Below are 24,160 nucleotides of genomic sequence, written 5' to 3'. Positions count from 1 at the left end.
TCAATCTGCTTTCAACACTACTCCTGCCTTCTCGTCTCTACCCTTTCCCTAAGCCCTCAGTGTCTGTCTTAGTCTTAACCCCATTTCCCTGTTTTCAGGGTAAAACTAAGCTTCTTAGCCTGATACTTAATGCTCTTCATAATCTGATATTAAACTGTCTTTCCTTATGTCTCCCAGCAGAGTTGACCCTTGAATAACACAGGTCTGAATGCTTGGGTCCACTTAATACCTGCATTTACAGCAAATGCTGCACTATTGCACAATCTAGGGTTGGTTGAATCTATGAATACAGAACTGCAGAAAGAGAGGAACTGCATATGCAGAGGGCCAATTCTAAGTTATATTGAGTTTTAACTGGATGGAGAGGGCTGTCGCCCCTAAGCGTAAGGTAGGCTAGGTCTATCTTTCACGCTTCTATCAATCAGTCTAAACTCCAATATGAATTTACCGCCATTCTCTTAACTATTTAGTCACTATAATATCTGTGTATAATTACTCGTGGACTTTCTAGTTCTTTGCCAATTTTCTATTAACTCTTTGCTAACGTTCCAATCTCTTCACTAACTTCCTCAACCATCATATTTTCTCTCTATTGTGCTTACAGAACATGTCTATTCCATTCACCAAGCAAGTAAATTTGTAATGGTCCTTCAGCTAAAATTTTACATTGTTATTTCAATTGGAGGGAGGTTAGCTAATTTTTAAGTTGAGATCTCAATTTTCAACCTGAATAGTAAGTTCCTTAAGATCGGGACTTATATCTGATTCTTCTTGCAAGCACAGCAGTTGATTAATTATCTGGGATAACAGGAACCAGGAAGGTCAATTTAAACTACAAGACTAATTTAAACTACTCAAATGAGGACAAGCAAAGCATAAGAAAAAGAGGTGCATTTCAAGGCCAGTAGGTCATAGATAAGGTTCTCTGGAAAGTAAACATTGAGACGCCAAGGTTTTTATTGCTGTTGTTTTGTGGTTGTTTTCACTTTTGTTCTAAGAACCAAGACTTTTACTCGGGAAGTTAGCGTTCAAGATCAACACCTCTGGAGCACAAGGAACAGGGGGTGAGGGATGAGGATTGGTCAGAGGAAGAAGAGGTTAACTATGCTGTTGCTCTAACAGGATCTTCAGTCAGTCTCACAGAGAGGTCTGGAACCAGGATGGGCCTGAAACAAAGGGGCCAGGTCTTTGTATATCCATTTCGACCATTCTTTGAATGTGTACTGGATGTAGGCAAGGGTAATAACTTCGGGCAAGGCAAATGCCCTTGGAAATTCCTGGGGAGGGATGCAGTTGTGAGCTGTCAGGAGCCAACATGCCTCGGCTTAGTCCTAAAGGCAGAGTCTGGGGGTATATACCACAGTATCCACCACCACGTTGGGTACCATGACAACAATAAACTGGCCTTCTCATTTCAACCCCTGTGTTTGACACTCAGCTCCATCTGAAAGTATTTAGTTCTCTGGCTAATAAGTCCTAAATGCCTGACCTGGCTTTTAAGCATGTTGATTTATAGATCAAAAATCTAGTCCTTCTTAAGTTCTCTCTTCCTTCCAGTTTCCTGTTCCATTTATCAGAAAGAAAAAATCCAAACCTGTTTATTTAGCAACCAATCAGTGTCCAAATCATCAGCATTGCTGTGGACTTAGAAAGGTAATTATTCCATCAGACATTTTCAGGAATCTCAAGCGAAGGGCCTCTCTAGAGAGTTAGTCTTCACCAGATCCAAAAATTCACTGGATTCTAGCCAAAACTCACAGGACAGCTTTGACGTTTTAGCCCTTCCCAGAACTGCCAGGTGACCAAAGGCCTGAAAATGTCGTGAAGCCAACAATAAGGTAGAGCTTCTCTTAGCGTAAGGAAAACTGACTTAGCAAAGAATGATAAGGATACAGTCTGAACTAATCTGCTGATTCATGGTCACCTTGAAGAGCTGAAAGTTTTCACTTTGGTGGCCCTGCCTCAATCCATCACCCCTGACACTACCACTTCTCATCTTCATATCTTTTGTTATTGATGATAATGATGGTGATTATATGAGAAATTTAATAAATATGGAAAAGACCCAAGAATAAAAACATTTAGGTGTCCCCTTCCCAGAAATCATTATTATTAACTTTTTGCTAGTATTTTCTTGTTTTTCTTTTTAAATTAAAGAACTATAGGTGCAGTTCAAAATGCCTCTTTTGCTATTTTCCATAGTCAAAATTACGATTTTATTTATTAATTTTTTCTTTTTTGGACATACCTGCAGCATATGGGAGTTCCTGGGCCAAGGGTCGAATTTGAGCCACAGCTGAGACCTACACCACAACTGAGGCAACACTGGATCCTTAACCCACTGTGGGTTCGGGCTAGGGATTGAACCCACTGCAGCACAAAGACAACACCAGACCCTTAACCTGCTATACCACAGTGGGAACTCCCAAAATTATGACTTTAATTTGCATCTTTCCAGTTCACTTTTAACAATTTTAAATATAAATGCTAGTATCCATGAAAATGCAAACCACTGTCATGCATGTATTAAAGCTGACCTAAATGTTATCCTATATCTTATTATACTTTGCTTTTATTCATTAGCTCTTTTTGAGAATTCCTCATATTGCTATACATAGATTTCATTCACATTTAACTATTTATGATAGTTTATCAAATAACCATGCTACATTTTATTTATTCATCCTCCTACTGATGGACATTGAAATGGCTCCAAGGGGCTCCTTTTTGTGCATTTTTTCCTGACTTCCTTGACAGCTCAAAATATGAAAATTTAAAAAAAATTTTTTTGCTGAGATGGACCAGGCTCCCAGAGAGGAATTCCTGCTGTATCTCTGTTCTCTGCCCCTCTTTCTCAGCCCTGACAAATACCAGGTGCGGGTTTCTAGAGTTCCCATTATTCTTTGAGTTGGTTATACCAACAGATTTCAATCCTAGCCAGAGCTAAGGGACAGATAGAAGTGACGATTATGGGCAAAATGAATACAATTCACTGGGCCTCAAAATAAAACTGGAGCTACTTCTGGAAATTTATCCCGAGAAAATAATTCAAAGAAGGAAAATAATCCTTTTACAGAAATTTTCATTATGAAACTATTTTGAATAGGGAAAAATGAGAAATAACAAAAATGGTCAACGGGGAGTCCTTATATAAATCATGGCCTACCATTTCAATACAATATTATTCATTCTTTTACAATGATGATTCTGAAAACTCCACTTTAGTTGGGAACACATGAAATTGCTCTATCTAGCTCAAAATAGTTGAGTATCAGCACTTTCATGTGATCCAACCTAAGGGTAACAGAGAAAGACAGAGGATGGTATAACATTAGATAAAAAATGTATAAACAAAAATTACATCTACATATGTGAAAGTATACCTGCATTTGACAAGAACTTGAAAGAAGAACAATAAATTAAAAATGGTGATAACTGAGGAAGGAGAGTGGGAGAGAACTAAACTATTAAACTTGCATATGCAGGACCTTATATACATTATTCTTTTAATATGTACACACACACACACACACACACACAGGAAACTTTTATTAGTCCCACCTATACATGGGGAAACTGTAGTTCAGAATAATTAAGTGTTCAGTGTCAAAGTCAATAGAGTGGCAGAACTAGAATTTGTATCCAGGTCTCTTTCACTCCACAGCTTGTGCTCTGCGTATGCTCCTCTCTGGATGAAATACACATTTTTTCCTTCTATTTCTCATATTACTATTTGTATAATAAGAAATATAAATTAAATATTCCCAAAGCGGGTGATGATAAGGAAGACGGGTTATGCAACCTCTCTTCCTGTTTCCATCTGATCCAGAGTGACAGGGCACCGACTAGAAGGGTTTTTGATTTTCCAAGCTTGCCCTTAGGGCTTCTGGTACAGAACAGAGGCTGCTGGCAAGAGGGTGACAGTCAACAGACAGAGCTGATCGAATCAGGAATGGGCTAAGCCATGTACTGCCTAAGGCCACTTGATCAAAGCTCTTCAATAAAGACACCTCAACTATTATATGACACTATTGAGAACGAGCCGAAAACTGTTTGCAGGTGTGTAGATGTTCTCAGGGAGAAGCCCCCAAATTCTAGCCTGAATCAATGCACAGAGGGGTGCTGGGCTGAGAGTCAGGACTTCTGGGTTCCTGAGCAGATGTGTGTTCTTAGACAAGTCACTGAGGTTCCCAGTTTTTGCATCAGCAACATGAAGGTGCCTCTTCCAGCAGTAAGTGTTTCTCAGGATCTTTTTTCTACCCAGAAAGGAGAGTTGTACAGTCTGCTACCTGGAGAAATCATGTGCCAGACATCTGAAGGAAGTGGTTATTCCTCTTATCTTCACTCTTTCATAAAAAGGGGGGACTTCCACCAACAATTCTGCTCTTCTCTCTACCCACTACTATGATTCCCACCTCCCTGTCTGGCGAATTCTTAGGAAAGCCATGTCCTGGATCCAGGGCATGGAGCTACTCTGCCACAAAGGTGGATTACAGCTCAACCCACTCTCACTGCATCCTACCTGCCAGCAAGTGGGCTGCACTTTGTGCTCCTGCTCTCGGGCAGATAGCATGTCAGGTCAGGCTATGGCTGTCTCCAAGGGAAAACCTAGAGATGCAGGTCAGGCTGTGGCTATGTCTCCAAAGGAAAACCTAGAGATGCAGCTCCCTCCTTAGTACTGTGTCTGGCCAGTTACTGACTACAGCCCTCCAGGTAACTGACTGGCTAAACATCAGCTATACAGACTCCAGAAGGCATCAAAGTTTAAACCTGGGGAATGGGGAACAGGAAGGAATGTGATGCCCCAGTAAGAAATCAGGCTCAAACAACAGCATATTGTTCCAGCAGCCCCAAATTTGGATATCCATAGCTGATCCTGGAATTTGATCTCCCTCAAGTTCCTTGTATCTGTTTGCCATCAGTTGGGGGTGAGAGGGAAGATAGCTGGCATCCCCAGACCTCAAATACAGAAACAAAATCTGGAAGAAATACCAGCCCAGGATCAGTATAACCTCCTCATCAAACCGTTACTATGAGAATGAAAGAATGAAGGGGTGAGAAGAGAGATGGAATAAAAGTGGATGGCAGAATGGAAGCAACATTTTGCAATTAAGCTTTGGGAGAAAAAGGGCTGTGTTAAAAAGAATGCCAGAGTTCGCTGGTGGCTCAGTGGGTTAAGGACCTGGTGTTGTTACTGCTGTGGGGTTCAGTCCCCGGCCTGGGGACTTCCTCATGCCATAGGTATAACCCAAAACAAACAAACGAAAAGAAAGAAGACCCCAAACAAACAAAAGAAGAATGCCAAATTGAACTCCAGGATCTAAGAGGAGAGTGAGATGCGGGTGAGACAAAGCCCAGACAGGGATGTGCTCTGGTTCCCAGGATACAAATACACAAGTACACCGGGTGGAGGTAAGACCTACGACTGTGGGAAGTGGGGGAGCAGGATAGACAGGTGCCTGACAAAGCAAATGCCACCATTACCACCTCTAAGACAAAGGACCATAGACAAAGCTAAACCATCTACACCTTCAGGTTTCCAAACAGCAGAACAGATATCTCAATAGCAAGAAGAGGGTTGCTGGAGTATTTAATAAGATAATCCATGTAAAGTTCTAGGACATCTAGTGCTCTGAAAACATCAGGCTCCCTTCCTGTCACACAAGATGGTAGATTCTGAGAAGGCAGGGACCACTGGTGCATTTGCCAATTGGTAAATCCCCAAAGACTAAAGTCTTACCTCAGAAAATATGTATTGTTGCTGCTGACACTGTGGTATTTGAGAGGGGACTTGGAGAAACATTATTAGTACCCTCCTTAGCCTCCTTAGGTCATCTTCCCTCTGATTTGAAGCCAGATGTTAAGGATAAGCAATGTATTTCCCATCTAAAGATTCAGTTTTCCCCTGCTGCTTTAGGAACCATCACTATGTAGGAAGATGCAAGCTTACTTTCCAGCTGAAGTCTCGGTCTGATTTTGCTTCTCAAGACAGGGCCAGCAAGGCAGCATGCTACATACTCCCCTTACTTGATTGATATGGTTTGATTTGATTAATCTGATTTAATTTCAAATTCCTTTCTTATTTTCACTACAAGTTCCCCAAAATTCAGTGGTGAGAGAACAATAACGTTATCAGGAGACAAGCTTCAGTGACAGAATAAGTGCCCTTACTTGGTTGGAAGTGGCTGGAGAGGGGGCCTCTATTGGAGTAAAGACTGAAAGAAGAGACACTTTTTTCAATTTAGGTAACTTACTTTTTCAGAATAAAATGTATCCATTTTCTTATAGCCAGACTAAACAGTTGGTGGTGAGGGGTTTTGGTCCTGGAATCCTGCCAATTAAAAGGAAAACTGAGTATTATTCATGGTAGACCAGACCTAGTACCCTAATCAAATTCCCAATGTCATCTAGGATCTAGATTCTAGATACTAGCCTATACATTTTTTTTTTTACCATTCATTAATTCCACTATCTTGTAGCCCCTGAGTTGCCATGATCACACAACATCTTTGGTGGCCAGGCCCCAGGGGACCACCTGCAGGCTGGCGTAGCATCATGAGCATCTTGGATGATAAACAGATGTTCACTCAAGTTTAAACATTGAGGATGTCTGTCTAGACAGCCAGTCAAACCTCTTCACAGGTCCCATGAGCCCTGCCCTGACTCTCCCTCTCTCCAGCTGTGGAGATGACTGACATTTTGGAACTCTTAGAGACATATACTTTCTAAACATGGAGTCTTGAAGTGAGAAAGTGGAAAAACTGAATGAGGACCTAAGAATCCCACCAGTGAAGGAACTTGTTTGAAGCCCCTCAGTCTGTGGCAGAATGAGAACCTGAGCCTAACTAGGTCTTTGGACTCAAAGGTCAGTGTGGTTTCCACAAGATGACTAAACTACTGATAAATATCTTGCTTTTTCTCCACACTTAATAAAGTCTGTGAAAATGAATTTATTAATCCATCTTCAACATCTGCCAGCGAACATTATAGGCACTTAGAGGCTCCCACCCTTTAGAAGCCCACGTTTCTAAGATGTCAATGCTCGTTTGCAAGGCAATTCGTTTCAAACATATTTAGAAAATAAACTCTACACTAGTTTGCAAGGGCTACTGTAACAAAGTACTATAAACTGGGAGGCTTAAAAGATAGAAATTTATCATCCCATTTAGTCCTGGAGGTTAGAGGTTGAAAACCGAGGTGTCAGCCAGGTAGGGCTGGTTCCTCCTGAGGGCTGTGTGGGAAGGATCTGCTGGGGCCTCTCTCCTTGTTAGTACACGGCTGTCTTCTATGTCTCTCCACGGTTCTCCCTTCCATGCGTGGCTGTCTCTGAGCACGTTCCCATTTTATGAAGACATCAGTCATATTGGATTAGGACCCACACTTAGCAAAAGACTGTATCTCCAAGAAGGGTCACGTTCCGAGGTACTAGAGGCTGAGACTTCAGCACACGCATTTGAGGGGGAACACCAGCGAACCTATAACAGACTCTAAATCAGTGTTTCCCAAGTTTCAACTCTTTGTGTATATATCATCATAACCCCTTTGCTATATTCATATACCATTTATACAATTACCACCTTAATATTTAAATATCAGCTTGGCTTACCAAAATAGATTTATTGTAAAAGGTAACTTGATCTTCTACGTAAATAATAAACCAATGCTTTTGCCGATATGCATTACAACTATTACTGACATGAAAAAGTCCTCATACCTCCTAACATTTTCTCATGTACCACCACTGGTAGACATGTCACCCTTTGGAAAACACAAATCCAAATGGCTTGTGAGTGTGTGCATTTGATGTATTCCATGTGAGTTAAGCTTTTAAGGGTATTTATCGAGCAAGGGGAATCCCATTTATGAGGTACTAGTTCCTGCAACTTCAAAGCAATTCTATGTATCTCTCCAGCCTCACAGAAGCAGTCCACCTAACTTTCTTGTGGGAAGGTCATAAGAAATTTCTAAAATGGGAAAACAGGCCGGAGAGGGGTCCACTCCTCATCTTTCTTTTCTCTAGGAATTTACTTGACTGCTGCAAGAGACACAGAGGAGAGCTACAGAGTAAGTGTGAAAGGAAAAAATTAAGGTGGGGTTGGGTACCTTCATCCCTGCAGCTCATTGGCCATATGGCTTCTGAATGAGTTGTTGAACCTTCTGCTATGAAAGGCTTGGAGTGGACCAGCTGATTTAAGGGAAGCAGTGGGGAAGGACATCATCTCCACAGTCTTCCCGGCTCGCCTCTAAAACATCAGACCACTGGTAAAATCTTCTAGAATAGGAAGAACAAATATGGCCCTGGAGCCCCTCCCACTCCCACGACAAACACAGCCAATATTCCAAGGGCCTCTTTACTAGTGAGCACTTAAGAACCCCAAAATCCTTTCCAACACAATACTCCAGGAAGCTACGACCAACTGCAGAGAGGAAACCAACAGGCCAGCTCCTCAGTGCAGGCTGCTTCCTCTGGCCTCCACAGAGGGCCGATCCTATAAGTAGCCTGGGGGTCTTCACCGCCTTGTTCGCCCATGCTTTCCACTCCCCTCTCACACGGGACTTCCTAACCTCTAGGACTCAGGTTAAATGCACATCTTCGAGGAGACCTTCCCACTGGAGACCCAATAAGCCATCTAAACGAATGCCTAAATCCCTTCCATTATTCTTTATCTCAGACTTTTGTTTGATCCTTTATATCATTTACCATAACTTAAAATTATTTTTTGCTTAAGTAGCTATTTTTTTTAAAAACAGTCTTGCTCACTAGAATGCAAGTTCCAGGAAAGTAAGAGTTATATTGGTCTTATTCATCATTCTATCACCAGCATACACTAGGCACTCAGTCAAGTAGTTCTTGAAAAATAACAGGAAAGAAAAACAAAAGAGGGGAAAAGGATAAAGCAAGAGAAGGAAAAAAAGAAAAGAAAGGAAAATGGGATGGAGAAGAGGAGGGGAGGGGAAGGGAAGGGAGAGGAGAAAATTTCCTGCCAGGCTGCCAACAATTTGCCACCACTTGGAGCTGCACAGTGGTTGGGCAGCAGTGCACTTGCCAAATGAGGTCTTCCTCTCTGTGTGTCATACGGGGAGGTCATCTTTTTCACTTCTCAGAGTAGCCGCCCCAAACAGGAGCATCCCCTTCTCAGAAGTACTGGCTGAGAGGGAGGAATGGGAGACTTCCGCCTTCCTCTCTGCCTCTCTCTGGCTCTCCCCTGTGTGGAGGAGGATTTATCTGCTTGGTGAGACGGTGAGATACTGACATGGAGTGTCTCCCTGTCACTATGGGGCAGCATAATGACTGAAATCACTCTTTGCCTCGACCCACTCTCTGTACCTCTCTTTTGGTCCTCTGACCTCAATAGGATATGAGGTTGGCCATGTCCCTCCATGTGGCTGGCCAGAGGAGCGTCTGCTGGGCAGATCCATTTTCTTCACATTCATCCCAAGGTCTAGACTTAGAGGTAAGGAACAGGACATTCATGAGACACTGTCAAGTCACATTCTTCTACAGCTTTGCCAATTATGACATGGGTATTTTGATCCCTGTCTAACTTGAATGTCTATTACTGGAAAGGCTTAGAACTTAGATGGGAAAAAGAATTAACTTAATTACCTCCTCAGAAAATCCAATAGGTAAAGAGAAAGAAAGATACTGCATGGTATCAGCCCAGGTTTGCAATACTAGAATCCTAGCAGATAGAATACGCAGGCTTTGGGGGCAGGCTAACAAACATTCCAAGACCACTCTTGGCATCATGCTTCCTCTTCACACTCTTCCTGAGCTTGGGATCAGAAGCTACAACACCTCATAGGTCAGAAATATCACAATAGACAGGGAGAGAAAAGGCCTGTGGAGCTGGGTGAGGTCATTTCAGGGAAGCCTGGTCACCACAGGATGGCTGTATGGATGAGTCCCATGAAGATGGATGTCAGGCCCTCTCAAAACAGACAGACATCCCTGTCAGATACTGAGAATATTAACATGAAAGTGGAATATTCCTGGAGTGACTTGCTGCAGCAATTCATGGAATGTGGGAATTCATTTGGCTCTTAGGGATTCACAAATGCTTTTAGGTATGGATACCATCCTTGTCTGCAAATATGCACAGAGATATATTCACACAGAAGAGTTTGCTTTTATTGTTTCAGATGCAAAAAGCATTTTTAGAGACATAACAGTGTACAGATGGCCAACAAGCACATGAAAAAATGTTCAACATCCCTCATTATTAGAGAAATGCAAATCAAAACTACCATGAGATACCACCTCACACCAGTCAGAATGGCCATCATTAATAAGTCCACAAATAACAACTGCTGGATGGGGTGTCGAGAAAAGGGAACCCTTCTGCACTGTTGGTGGGAATGTGAGCTGGTACAACCACTGTGGAAAACACTATGGAGGTACCTTAGAAATCTATACATAGAACTACCAGATGACCCAGCAATCCCACTCCTGGCCATATATCTGGACAAGACTTTCCTTAAAAAAGACACATGCACCCGCATGTTCATTGCAGCTCTGTTTACAATAGCCAAGACATGGAAACAACCCAAATGTTCATCGACGGACGACTGGATTAGGAAGATGTGGTATATACACACAATGGAATACGATTCAGCCATAAAACAGAATGAAATAATACCATTTGCAGCAACATGGATGGAACTAGAGACTCTCATACTGCGTGAAGTAAGTCAGAAAGAGAAAGACAAATACCATATGCTACCACTTATATCTGGAATCTAATATAGGGCACAAATGAACCTTTCCACAGAAAAGAAAATCATGGACTTGGAGAATAGACTTGTGGTTGCCAAGGGGGAGGGGGAGGGAGTGGGATAGTTGGGGAGCTTGGCGTTAGTGGATGCAAACTATTGCCTTTGGAATGGATTAGCAGTGAGATCCTGCTGTATAGCACTGGGAACTATGGCTAGTCACTTATGATGGAGCATGATAATGTGAGAAAATAGAATGTGTACATGTATGTGTAACTGGGTCATCATGCCATCATTCTGTACAGTAGAAAAAAATTGTATTGGGGAAATAACTACTAAAAATAATAATAATAACAAAAAAGCAAAAAATTAAAATAAAATAAAAATTTTAAATTTTTTAAAAAGAAAAAAATACAATAAAATAAAAAAAGAGAGAGAAGATGTTTCATAGAAAGAGGAACATGATTTAAAAAGAGAGAGAGGGAGAGAGGCAGAGATATTCTTTATTTTATTTTTGTCTTTTTGTCCTTTTAGGGCTGCACCCACAGCATATGGAGGTTCCCAGGCTAGGGCTTGAATCAGAGCTACAGCTGCCAGCCTACGCCACAGCCATAGCAATGACAGATCTGAGCCGCATCTGCAACCTACACCATAGCTCACAGCAATGACAGATCCTCAACACACTAAGTGAGGCCAGGGATTGAACCTGAAACCTCATGGTTCCTAGTCGGATTTGCTTCCACTGGGCCACGACAGGCGCTCCTATTCTTTATTTTTTTAAAGATCTACATTGATTTGTGGCATTAGGTAGCCCATGAAAAGGAAAATTCTACCCCTCTGATAAGCTCAGCCCATGACTCACTCCACCCCTCAGCCCTGCCTTGATCATCAGAGAAAAGAGTGGATTCCCTGACCTCTTACCCCCTGGCACTCAGAGCCTGTTCCCTTCTACCGGCACTTCCCACGTGCCATTTAGGGTGGTCCCTCTCCTTGATTAGATTATCAACTCTTTAAAGAATGGGATTATGTTTATACTAAGTCTTCCACATCTTAGTATTGCCAGATCATACAGCATCTTTTCCTAGAAACATAAAAAGTAAATCAAATAGTTTGATTTTTTTTTTTTGAAAGCCAAAAAGAGGTCACATTCATGAATTTTACATCTGCAGTGTGCCTGTCATAGCAAGGAACTATTCTGGGATTTGAAGCTGCTATGAAATTGAGGATGATGAGGATAATACTATTATCAATGTGAACAATGGTTATCAAAGCTAATAGTTACTGAGCGTTTACAGTATGCCAGGTACCAATTTAAGTGCTTTACATTTATTATCTCATTTAGTCCTCATAGCACCCTATAAGGTGGTTATTATTATTGAGCTTATTTCTAAGATGAGAACACTGAGGCACAAAGAGAATAACTGCAACAGTGTTCTTGCCCTTGCAGAGCTCACAGACTAGTGGGAGTCAGAATGTGAAGTGGTGATGATGATACTCATAATATTAATACTGACAGTAATTTACATACAATTTTAAGTGAAAAAGTGGAAGACCATACAGAAGAGAGAAGAAGTATGTCAACTATATGAGTAGTGCAGGTGTGTATACATGTAAGAGTGAGAAAAGATGTAATTTAAGTGTAATAAGGTATCTGAATTAGACAAATGAGTGTTTTCCTCCATAATTTAATAGGTGTGATCCAGTGGCATTGATGAATGTTTAACAACTAGATATCCAGGTGTAGTCCCTGATGAATGTCAGTTGATTTTTTTCATTTATGTTAATGAGTAAGATGAAAGTGAAATATATAATGAGAACATATGTCAAAACTTTGTCTGTAAAGGGTGAGATAACTTCTTTGTTAAATCAGATAGCAGTTTTCAAACACTGGAAGAATGTTTTGCCAATTTTTTCTGCTATTTACAATGTAAAAAGACTACGTATATAACACATTCTTAAGTTACATCTGCATTATTAACATTTTCCCTCTCACTTTCTTATAACTAGGCCAGAGGTTAGCAATCTACAGCTCATGGGCTCCTATTTTTGTAAAGCTCATCAGCCGATTAGGTTTTCTTTCCATTTTAAAGGAAGAGAGAGGAGAAGGAAGAAGAGGGGGCAGAGGAGGAAGAGAATAGAGAAAAGGAAGGGAAGCAACAGTAACAGACTATATGTGCTTGGAAAAGCCAAAAATATTTACTATCTATCTTTTTATGGAAAAACTTTACCAATGCTTGGCCAACAGAGTCAACACAACAATAAAGCAAGCCTTGGTTTTGTAGCATTGCTGATTTCTGTAGTGCAAATACTCCCTCTGTGGCTGATGTCAAGCTAACAATACAAAGCGGAGTTGACAGGAGATGTATGGTTATGCACCATCATATAGTATTTCCACTACACATAAATAATAGAGATCATCTCAGGAGCACAGATAACCATAAGGTACAGAAAGTTGTTAGGTAGTGATGAGTTGTAAGTATTTATTATCTTGGCATATAATTTTATTTTATTGGAAAGTTGTAGAATTTTTATTTTTATAATGGCTGTTTTTTAACAGTTGCCTCAGAAAATTCATGAAATTTTAACAACTGCCTCTTGCAATACAAAACAAGCTGGTTTCAGCAAACCACAATGTGATCACAAAAGCAGCTGGTTGCCCTTGATGTTAATGTTGATGCTATAATGACTCACATATCCCCACATCTGGCAGAACATGCTAAGAATCTCCACTTAGAGGATGTTCATTACAGCCTTGTTTACAATTGAGAATTTTTAAAAAATCTAATTATCCACTGGTAGAGGAATAAATAAAACATAGTGTATTTGTATTATGATATTGTGAAATTCCTATTATGCCACAATGGTAATGCATTATCTAGCTCTATACACATCAACATAGATAGATCTCAAAAATAAAATGTGCGAAAAGGGAATTTCAAAAAACATGTATAGATAATGCGATTTATGTTGATTAAAAAACAAAGAGCACAACCTATATTGTCTATAGATGTACCAGGTGTGGTAAAGGCATCAAACATACAAGAGGAAGATGCCCACCCCCCCAAAGTTGTGATATTAGGATCTCTGGTGGGACGGAGGCAGGAAGAAAAAGAGACAATTGGGCTTTTTTTTTTTTTGGCCATGCCTGCGGCATACAGAAGTCCCCAAACCCTTGCCGCAGCAGTGACCAGAGCCACGGCAGTTACAATGGTGGATCCTCAACCTGCTGAGCCAGCAGGGAACTCTAAAAAGCACTTAAACATGATTCATTTATAATACTTTGTTCCTTTGTAAAAATTTAATCAAGTAGAATAAATGTTGGCAATTATTAATATTTTATTGTAAGGATAAGGGTGTTTGTTATTATTTGATTAAAATTACACAAACATAATTTAAATGGAAAATTTCTAAATGCAATTTAGAAGACTTAAATCTATCAATTTAGGTGCTGGATTATCTGGAGAGCATCCAAAAAGAGTTCCTCTTCCATCCCATGAACTCTAAGTATGATAAAGACATAGATATGCTCCCTGCTGGCAGAGCACAAAGCAGGACTCGTTTTCAACAGATGGCAGCCTACATACTGCAGATTCTTCACAGACATGCCATCTTATTGTAATCAATGTGAAAATATTTTAATTGTAGTGTCTGATTTTACAGACTGAATAATGATTGCTCCCCACTCAGTCCTAGTATAAAATACAGCAAACACTCATACTTCCCATGACCAAGCTTGGCAGGGGAGCTTTGTCTCTCTTTACATAGGATTCCTCCCCTCTGCTGTGTCTGAGAAGGACAAACCCGGTGGTGCTTGCTTATCATGCTCTAAGATTCAGACTGCCCTTCTCACCTGAGCACTCACATTGAGGCTGAGATCTCCCAGCCATTGCCAAAGAAGTACCTGTTTGCTACAGATGTCTCCATTGGAGCTGGAGGACTACCCACTGGAGTGACTCTAGGAATATGTCCCTCAATGGAGCCCCAGACTTGGGCTGTCTCCATGCCCTGTGCACATCAAAGCCAGAGCCCAGGTCAACACTCAGGAAATCGCAGCAGTGTGAAGAAATGTGTCTGGGGCTGAGTCTTCTGATTGCTTTGCGGAAATGGCAGCTGTTGCAAATCACTGACAAAAGGTGATAGTGCTGGACTGATTCCGGCCTATTTAGACTCATACCCACCATCCATGTTCTAGGACTGAGGGCAGACAAGATGTATGAATCGGGACAAATTTTAGTATCTTTATCAACTCTCAGACTCTTTTGACCACTAGGCCATTCACACTATCTCACTATACCACCAGAATTATTTTATTTCAGGGTACAATGATGCAGTCTTGCCCCAGGAATTTGACAAAGACCAACTTCAACCTATCCAGACAGATTCCAATGTTTTTGCATATCTGGGAAAAAGAATTTGAAGTTCTTCCCTTCTGAAGGTGCTTAAGCTCCAAATGTAAATTTACCCATCATTTTCCCTGAACCTCCAAGCTTCAATAAGAGTTTCTGCAAAGCAAACACTAAAATATTTAAAGGTTCCAGCTCCAGCGTAAGGGCTTTACTTGCATTTTCTCTTATTTGGTCCTCACAACAACTTGAGAAATGCTTGTTCCCCATTAGCCCTATTTTACAGGGAGGGAGGATGGAATACTGGGCAGTTAAATCACTTTCCCAAAGTGGCAGAGTCCAGACTTCAATTCAGAAGAGCCCACGTCCAATGTGAGCAGCCTCATACATCTTTTCAGTGCCGTTTCTCTATTCCTTCAACTCCTGCCTCGGGACCTTTTCTTAGTTACACTGTTAAACCTCTGAGTCATTTCCACTGTCCCAACTCAGTTAAGGGGAAACTCTCTTTAATTTTTAAATTATTATGAAATAGTAATTATACATAAAACAATGCATGTAAAACATACTACATCATGAAGCATAAAAGTAAAGCTAGAACATTACCAACCCCCACGTACTCCTGTCCAAGACTACCTCCTCCTCCCCTCCACTCCCCAAAGTAGTCAGGCGTTTTAGACTTACCATTTACTCTTTAAAAATGTTTTATATATGTGTCCTAAACAATATACTGTTTCATTTTGCTATTTTTATGAACTTTAATATAAAGGTATACTGAAGTTATCTTTTGTGGCCTTTTTCACCATATTATGGCTTCCACATGTAGATGGGTGGCTGGCAAAGACTGACTGGTCTGATAACACCAAATATAAGTGACGATTTGGAGCAACCTGAATTGTCTGCAGTGCTGTAAACTATTACAAGCCCTTTGGAAAACAATCAGACATTATTTGGCAAGACTGAACAAATGCATTTACTACTTCCCCGCAATTCCTCTCCTAAGCCTATACACCAAAATCCTGCATACCTGCAGCAAAAGACACATGCAAGAATATTCATAGAGCATTGCTCATAATAGTAAATATTGGAGGTGAAGGTTTTTTGTTGTTGTTGTTGTTTTTCTTCTTTTAAGGGCCACACATGCAGCACATGAAAGTTCCCAGGCAAGTGGTCAAATTGAAGCTACAGCTGCCGGCCTATGCCACAGCCACAGCAACTTGGGGTCTGAGCCCCATCTGTGACCTACACTGCAGCTCACAGCAATGCCGGATCCTTAACCACCTGAGTGAGGCCAGGGATCAAACCCACATCCTCATGGATACTAGCCGGGTTTGTTAGCACTGAGCCACAATGTGAACTCCCAGAGGTGAAGTATTTTTGATCTTGGGGATTATTCACACGTTCCATTTCTGAACTGGACAACATATTATTTGCTATAAGAAAAGCCCAGAAAAAGTGGTTTTATCTATGTCATTAATAGAAAAACAATTTAGATTAGTTCTAGGATAAAATATGACCTTTGTGATTGTATCATATATTTAGGCTAAACATTTTAAAACGCTAATTTCTAATTCTTAGAAGACAACAGGGTTGATGTCATCATAATTTCACAGCGAAGTCTCTGATTCATTTGTCACAGTTGGAGGGGGTAGGAGAGGTGTGGCAGAGGCGGGTTGAGGAAAAATGCAAAGCTTACAGATTTTAGACCCCTGATTGCCAGCTTCTCTAAGCCCCACCCCATCTCCATCTATTGAGCATCAAGGTTTATCTCCTGTGCAGAGAACCATGTTTGTTGAGTCTGAGAAAAAAATTCGATTAAATTTTTTGGCACTTATTACCTATTTAGAAGTAAAGAAATTTTGAATTTAGGTTCAACTTTTTAAGGATCTCTTCCTTGGAAGAAGAACTCAGAGAAATCTGAGGCTTGACCTTTCCTCCCAAATGATTATTTTATAAAGAAGAATAATTATTCTCAGATTCTTTAAAATGAGCCACGCAAAAAATCAGTAGCTTCTTCAGAGTGACTACTCTATGGTTAAAATGCAACACAGAGACGCATACATGTGCAAATGTATCAAGTGCTGGAGTAGAAAAGATCTTCCACTTGTAAAACAAAATACAAAGCTCAGCTGTGAGTGAACACCTGGCTCCCACCCTTCCCCACTCCCAGTTTATCCCAGCAGTCACAGCGAGAGGTCCCTGCGTTCAATCCTGCAATTCCACACCAAAAAGTTTACCCTGTTAAGTCCAAAGTTAAACGACCTACCCATGATCTTTGGATGAATATTAGGGTAGGGACCAGGACTCAGTCCTGAAGAAAATCTCTGTTCCTAATCAGTGTTTCCTGCTTGTTCAGCAGTTTTCACAGAAAGTTATTTAGAAAGTAAATGCTTTGCTTTTATTTGTAGTTTTGTCTACACTGTTCCTCAAAATGCTTGGAGTGCCCTTCTTGATTTGACTTCTTGGGTGACACTGTTTGTATTTTCATCAAATGAAAGGTGAGGGGGAGGCTGACAGCTTACCCAATAACCCTACCATGCCATATACAAGGAGAATACCAATTACCGCCCTTAAGACAGGTTTGATCTTCACTTGTCAATAGCTTCTTTCCTGATAACACTTTCTGCAGATTCTATAGGCAGCTGGCTAGGCTCCAAGTTCCACAGAGTAGAGATCACAAACTTGGGCCCCTCCACCTCCTGTCCTCTCTGTCCCCTTCCAAGCATAGCCAGCGGTCTTAAGCACCAGCCGCAGAGAGGCACTTAGGGGGCTCATGAAAAATGGCAAGAGCATGCTTCTGGTTACTTTAAGGACTCCAGCTTGTTGCAAGTAAATGAGAAATACTCATTGTCCTAGAGAAGACATTTATTGCCTACATGCTTATTCATATCTCTCTGTCTCTCTGTCTCTCTGTCTGTCTCTCTCTCTGTCTCTCTCTCTCTCACATACACACACACACTCTCACAGACTGTACCTAAATAGTTCTTCAAGATGTTAAGTGGCAGAACCTAATACCTTCATTCAAGATTGAGAAATGCTATATTTCGAGGGTCTCTGTGGTTAAAAAGAAAGACAGCATTTCCCAAAAAGCAAGACTACACTATCATAGGAAAGGTAGGGAAAGGAAACTAATGCCTGAGGCAACTCAAGCAAAATTCAGAGGGATGCTCTGAAGTCAAGGCAAATTTGCAATTTACCTCTCACTTAACCAATCCGAATATACTTTGCATTCTGATACACTCTGGTAAAGAAGGGTGTGAACCTAACGGCCCATTCCAGAAGGGATAGAGTATCACACATGGGACAAAATAAGCGGGAGAGAAGGCTGAGTATCCCTAGTTCTTCAGAAGAGAAATTTCCCCATACTCCACCAGGCTGTTTCTCGCAAAGATGCCCAAATGGCCCCGGAAACAAGCTGAGAAGCCTGCTGTCCCAGGGGCTGCATCTCAGCACACATCCTACATTACTCATTGCCGCAGATCCAACAGCCTCATTTTCACCTCGATGCTTCCAACATGCTAGTGAATTAAGCAGAAGCAGAAGGGATTCAAAGCTGGTCCTTTGTGTGAATGAAAAAAGGTTGGGGAGTGGATATCGAAATCAAAATGTAGAGATAGAAATATGACGCTCTTAGGCTGCAGATGAATACATTTGCAAATGTCTGCAGAAACATTTCTCCCAGAAACCTTCAAGAAAAAGTCACTGGTTGAGATCTAAGCAGGAAGCCTTGTTACCACAAAATGGGTGTCTGCAGTATTCCTGGCAAACTCTCTGTGGACATACAGATTCCTTCTCAAAGGAGGAGTGGTTCCCACAGCTCTGGACTTAAAAGCCATGTTGATAAACTCCTTGGAGACAGGGGTCTCAACTCTCTCCTTCTCATTGCTTCTATTCCTACATTTGGAGGAAGATGAAAATGGCTTCCCCTCAAAATTTTTGAGACTAAATAATATACCATAAGTGACAGTGCTCCAAAAAAGGGGCCATGTGAATGCATCATCCATGAGCTCTGACTTTCCATACGACTGTCAACCAAAAACAGCTTCCTGGTTGTATAGAGAAGTACCTGCCCTTGAACAAGCAGCCAGGTAACGGGAGGGCATGTCTGCTTTTACAGAATGTGCAGTTAGTGCCACACATCATGCTGGGCATCTTTTGCCCGCTACTTCATTTAGTTATTATAAAACTGCAAGAACACGTGTTACTATCTGTACTTAACAAGATGAGGAAACTGTGCCTCAGACTGGAGAAGGCTTGCCAGGTGAAAGTAGCTGGTAGTGACTGCTCTTCCTGAGAGAGGCTACAGATACTAGGTGCTCACTTTCACCCTCTCTCCCAGCTGCACTATTTTGGTATGTTCTAATTCTGGTCAATAAGACCTAAGGAGGATCTGTTGGGATTCTACCAAGGTTTCACTCCATAATAAAGGGTATGCAGGAGGAATCATCTCACTTTTCCTCACTCTATATCTCATCTCATCAGCTGACCTCTAGAATTGGTGCAGCCATCTCACAGCCATGACGGCTCACATTACCAGTCACTACCTGGGTAGAAAATATTTATGCACCCGTCATGACACCACAGCCTTGAGCCACTGAATTAACCAACAGGGACAGACAGCCTCTGGATTTCTCCTCATGTTAAAAAAAATACCTTTGGCACTCCCTAGTATTTACCCAAAGGAGTTGAAAACTTATGTCTACCGGCACACAGATGTTTATAGCAGTTTTATTCATAATGGTCAAAACTTTTGAGCAACCAAGCTGTCCCTTAGTCAGTAAATGGGTAAACTGTGGTACATTCAGACAATGTAATATTATTCAAGGCTAAAAAGAAATGAGTCATCAAGCCATGAAAAGACATGGAGGAAGCGTAAATGCATGTTACTAAGTAAAATAAGCCCATCTGAAAAGGCTGTACAATATATGATTCCAACTACATGAGACCCTTGGAAAAGCAAAACTATGGAGACTGAAACATCAGGAGCAGAGGTGGAGGGGGATGGAGGGATGAATGTGTGGAGTACAGAGGACGTTTAGGACAGGGAAAGTACTCCGTGTGACACCAAAACGGTGGATCCATGTCATTATGCATTTGTCCAAACTGTTAGAATATACAACACTGAGCAAGCATAAACCCTAATGTAAACTATGGACTTTGGGTGACAATGATGTGTCAATGCAGGTTCATCGATATAACAATTGTACAACTCTGGTGCAGCCTGTTGTTAATAGAGGAGGCTGGGCACATGGCAGCTCTAGAGAAGAACCCTTCCATGCCTTTTATAGTTTCTGGTGACGCTTGGTTTTTGGTTTGTTTGTTTGTTTAGTTGTACCTGCATCTCTACAATTCTGCCTCTGTTATCTTTCTTTTTTTTTTAGGGTTGCACCTGTGGCATATGGAGGATCCCAGGCTAGGGGTCCAACTGGAGCTACAGCTGCCAGCCTATACCACAGCCACAGCAATGCAGGATCTGAGCCGCATCTGCAACCTACACCACAGCTCATGGCAACACTGGATCCTTAACCCACTGAGCAAGGCCAGGGATCAAACCTGAAACCTCACGGTTCCTAGTTGGATTTGTTTCTGCTGCGCCACGACAGGAACTCCTCTGCCTCTGTTTTCACATGGCCATCTTCTATCTGTGTGTCTATATCTTCACAAGGCGTTCCTATAAGGACATGGATTTGGAGGCTCCCTCTAATTCAGTATGAACTCATCTTAGCTAATTACATCTGCAAAGACCTATTTCCAAAGAAGGTCACATTCTGAGAGTCCAGGTTGACTTGAATTCTGAAGGCAATCTTGTTCAACTCAATACAAATGGGAGCTGGGAGGAATGAGACTTCAATTGCTGGATTATCCATCTGAATAAGTGGTCAATGATACGATGGATCATGGATACAAAGCTATTCCTGACTCTTCCCAAAGTTCAGGATGTTAGCTCTTTCGAATGGGATACAATAAACTCATTTTCCAAGACTAAAACTGAAAAATGAAAATAAGAAAGAAAATAGCCAATTAAATATTGGCTGAAACAAAGCTAGAGTAGAGGTGGAAGAAATGAACCCATATTGAAAGTCCACTATTTGTCAGTTTCTTTGCATGATATATCTGTGGTCTCTGTGAGGCAAGGACAATGCCAACCATGCTGTTTGTACCAAATGAGGAGCTGGATCAGCAAAGAAGAGCATAGGACATGTGCCTGTTTGACTCTGGTTCAAGCAAAGGACATAGCAGACATTAACGAGAGTAGCTTTAATAGGAGAAGGGCTAATGAGCAGGCCATAGTGCATTTACTATATTTAGGTTCTTTTTGAAGGAATCTTTTCCAGACTAACCTGGACTCAAATCTTGGATCTGACTTCTACTACCTTTGTATAAATGCCTTAGCTACTCCGTGCCTTAGTTTCCTAATCTGAAAATTCCCCAAATGGGAAAAACAACAGTATGTATCTCATAGGGTTGTTATAAGGATTAAGTCAGTTAATACTTGTAAAAATCTTACACTAGTGTCAGGTACATATTTTTGTTAGATAAAACAGTGTTTGTGAACTAAAACAGACATGGTAAGTTAACACTTAGGTAACATTAGGGAACTGTTTATGGTATTACAATGAAATCTTTAAGAACTGTAGCAATTTATAGGTTATGCCATATTTTTATTTCTATTTTTATCATATGAGGTTTCCTTTCAGAATATTTTAGGTAGGCCTGTAATAACATTGTGTGTGTGTGTGTGTGCACATAATGCATGTGTGTTCACATATGTGTATGTGGGAGGGGGGCAGGGCAGGTTAAAGGAAAGAGGGGTCTAGAGCTAACACAGTTGGATCAGTCCAGCATATTTTTACATTTCCCTTCTCTGACACCTTTTGAAAATTCACCCATATACACATTCCATGTGCCTCTGCTAGGATTGTCAATCCCAGTGTCAGTGTACTCCTTGAAGTTTGATACAGACATGCCAAGAGAAAGGAGGTCTCTTTCTTCCTTTGGATCCTAAGTTATAAAGATAAGATTAGGAGGTTTCTAATTGTCATCTTTTTCACTATGCGTAAAAAAAAAATTGGCTGAGAACATCTATTGGGAGCCAAAGCCAAGAGATGAGAAAAAGAAGAGCTCTTTAACATTACTTGATATCCTTGATCCAACTGTTCCTGAAGCTCTTCTCTGGGTATCCCAATAACATCATCCATTAATTTTTCTTTTGTGTCTATGTCACTTTGAGCTCTGCTTCTGTCTCATACTAGCAAAAAAGGATACTATCTAATTCACCTAAATCATCCAGTGGAATTTTTTTTTTCATTTCTAAATGCAGGCTTGGATCAATAAAATGTATAAAATTCCTAAGAGATAACCTAAACACAACCCAAGAATCTCTAACCCAAGGCTTAATCTGGATAAAAATTCAGATTTTGTTTTCCTCACATGAGATCTTCTCAAACACTTTGTTTCTCACAGAGCTTGCACTCACTCCTGGGCTACTAAGGGGTGACTTTCCTGCCCAATCAAGCCCTGCCCCCAGATCCCTATACCAACGTCAGCCCACTTGGATGTGCAGGAGGGGACAATGGAGCAATCAGAGACCCAGTTGGCAAGCTTGAGGGAGCCCTTCCTAGCCCCTGTACCTCATCAAACTTCATAGTGCACTGAGTTGATTTATGAGAAAAGGTTATTAAAGCATGTAAGAGCTCCTGCTGGAGAGAAAATTATCTGTATAAACAAAGTGTTATTACGGGAATCAGGGAGGCCACATGCGGGAAAGGTCATTAAAATAAGGAAAAAGTGGCATATCAATCTCTTCTAAATCACTGAACTCACATGAGAGAAGTTAAATATCTTTATATCTCACAGGCTTCTTTCTGATCATTAGTCCTTATAGCTCAGAAGGGGACATTCTCAGATGCTACACTGTTGAGTACTTTAAATTAGAGGGAACTTCTAAGACATAAGTTGTGAAGTTGGATTTTTGAAGGAAGGCTCAATTGAAACTGCTTAGTAATACAAAGCAAGCATTTGAGTCCCTAGAGTGTTATTTTTCTCTCCTACGAATGAGAGACTAATTTTTTCCTTCGCTTTATTTGATGAGATTTGATATTTTCCACTCTTTCTCCTAACAAGGGGAATGCACAACAGCCACACTGTATACAGTGGCATACTTCACAAAAGTGATTTTCGGGCTTTGGGTTAAGAAAACAAATCCTCTTAGTAGATTAGTTTGTATTAAAAAAAATTTGAGCTAGGGCCAGATTCCTCCCATGTAAATCATATTAGTAAACAGTTGATTCCAGTAAGATGTTTTACTCAAGTTTGGTTCTCTGAGCCAGATTCCTTTGTTCTTAACAAGGGGTTTTGACAGCCCAGTTCAGACGACTGATCTATATTCTTCAAGCACAGGAACAATATAATGAGCCTTTGACTTCCCTTTAACTCATTCTTTGGAACTTTAATTCTGGAGTTTGGAGACAATAATATTACATCTAAATGTTTTCAAAATTTTTGTTGGCAATGTATAACTAGCTGCAATAAGTGGTGGTGTAAATATATTATGACGGTATTTCAGACAGGGGCCCCAGCACTACCTGAATTCTTGTCTTCTTTTATAATGTTTCCAAGGGAGATATTAAACAAAGGAGGCAAAATACAAGGGCTCTGATCCCAAATGCCAAAATAGAATTTAAGCACGCTGGACTCAAACCCATAGAGAGCCCCTGTAGCCAAGTGAGGCAGGTTTGAATGGACTAGAAGCAAATAGAAAGGCCATTCCGTCTCACCAAAACCCAACCAATTTGAGGGCTTATCTCTGAGAAGTTTTCAGTGCCTAAGCCTGAAGTGGGAATTCTTAGGATCTAGTGGAAAAGAAGTATCCAAAGAGAGAGAGCTGGACCAGTGTAGGAGGACCACCAGTATACCAACCCAAAGGAGAAGAGATGAGTTTTTAAACTGTGTAGTGGCCCCTTTTGGCAGGTGGAGGGAAGTGGCTGTAATGAAAAAGAGGAGCGAAAGAGCTCTTCTCCGTTCTTAGAAACCAAAATGTGAAAATCTTTCATATTCCAGCATTGTATATGTTAACATATGTCTACTTGGCTCATTTAGGAAATTTA

The 24,160-nt window shown here is 40.9% G+C and overlaps 1 protein-coding gene across 14 annotated transcripts in view; it reads right to left on the bottom strand.

Annotated features, from left to right (window-relative positions):
- Positions 1 to 24,160, bottom strand: part of SLIT3 (slit guidance ligand 3) — a 914,676-nt gene that overhangs the window by 838,864 nt on the left and 51,652 nt on the right. For 10 of the 14 annotated variants that reach the window (XM_085001790.1, XM_085001791.1, XM_085001793.1 and 7 more), the window contains one exon: positions 6,255 to 6,331. The exons of the other annotated variants lie outside the window; for them this stretch is intronic. The gene's annotated coding sequence lies outside the window, so the exon portion shown is untranslated. The remainder of the gene's footprint in view (positions 1 to 6,254; positions 6,332 to 24,160) is intronic. 14 annotated transcript variants of the gene reach the window in all.

This window comes from Sus scrofa, chromosome 16 (assembly GCF_054392235.1).
Source record: "Sus scrofa isolate SSC_HxYL_T2T_F1_AM1 chromosome 16, Sscrofa_HxYL_maternal_Yorkshire_Landrace_v2.0, whole genome shotgun sequence".
Classification (NCBI taxonomy): domain Eukaryota; kingdom Metazoa; phylum Chordata; class Mammalia; order Artiodactyla; family Suidae; genus Sus; species Sus scrofa.
Note: the sequence above shows the minus strand (reverse complement) of the source record. Positions and strands in the feature narration are given on the sequence as shown.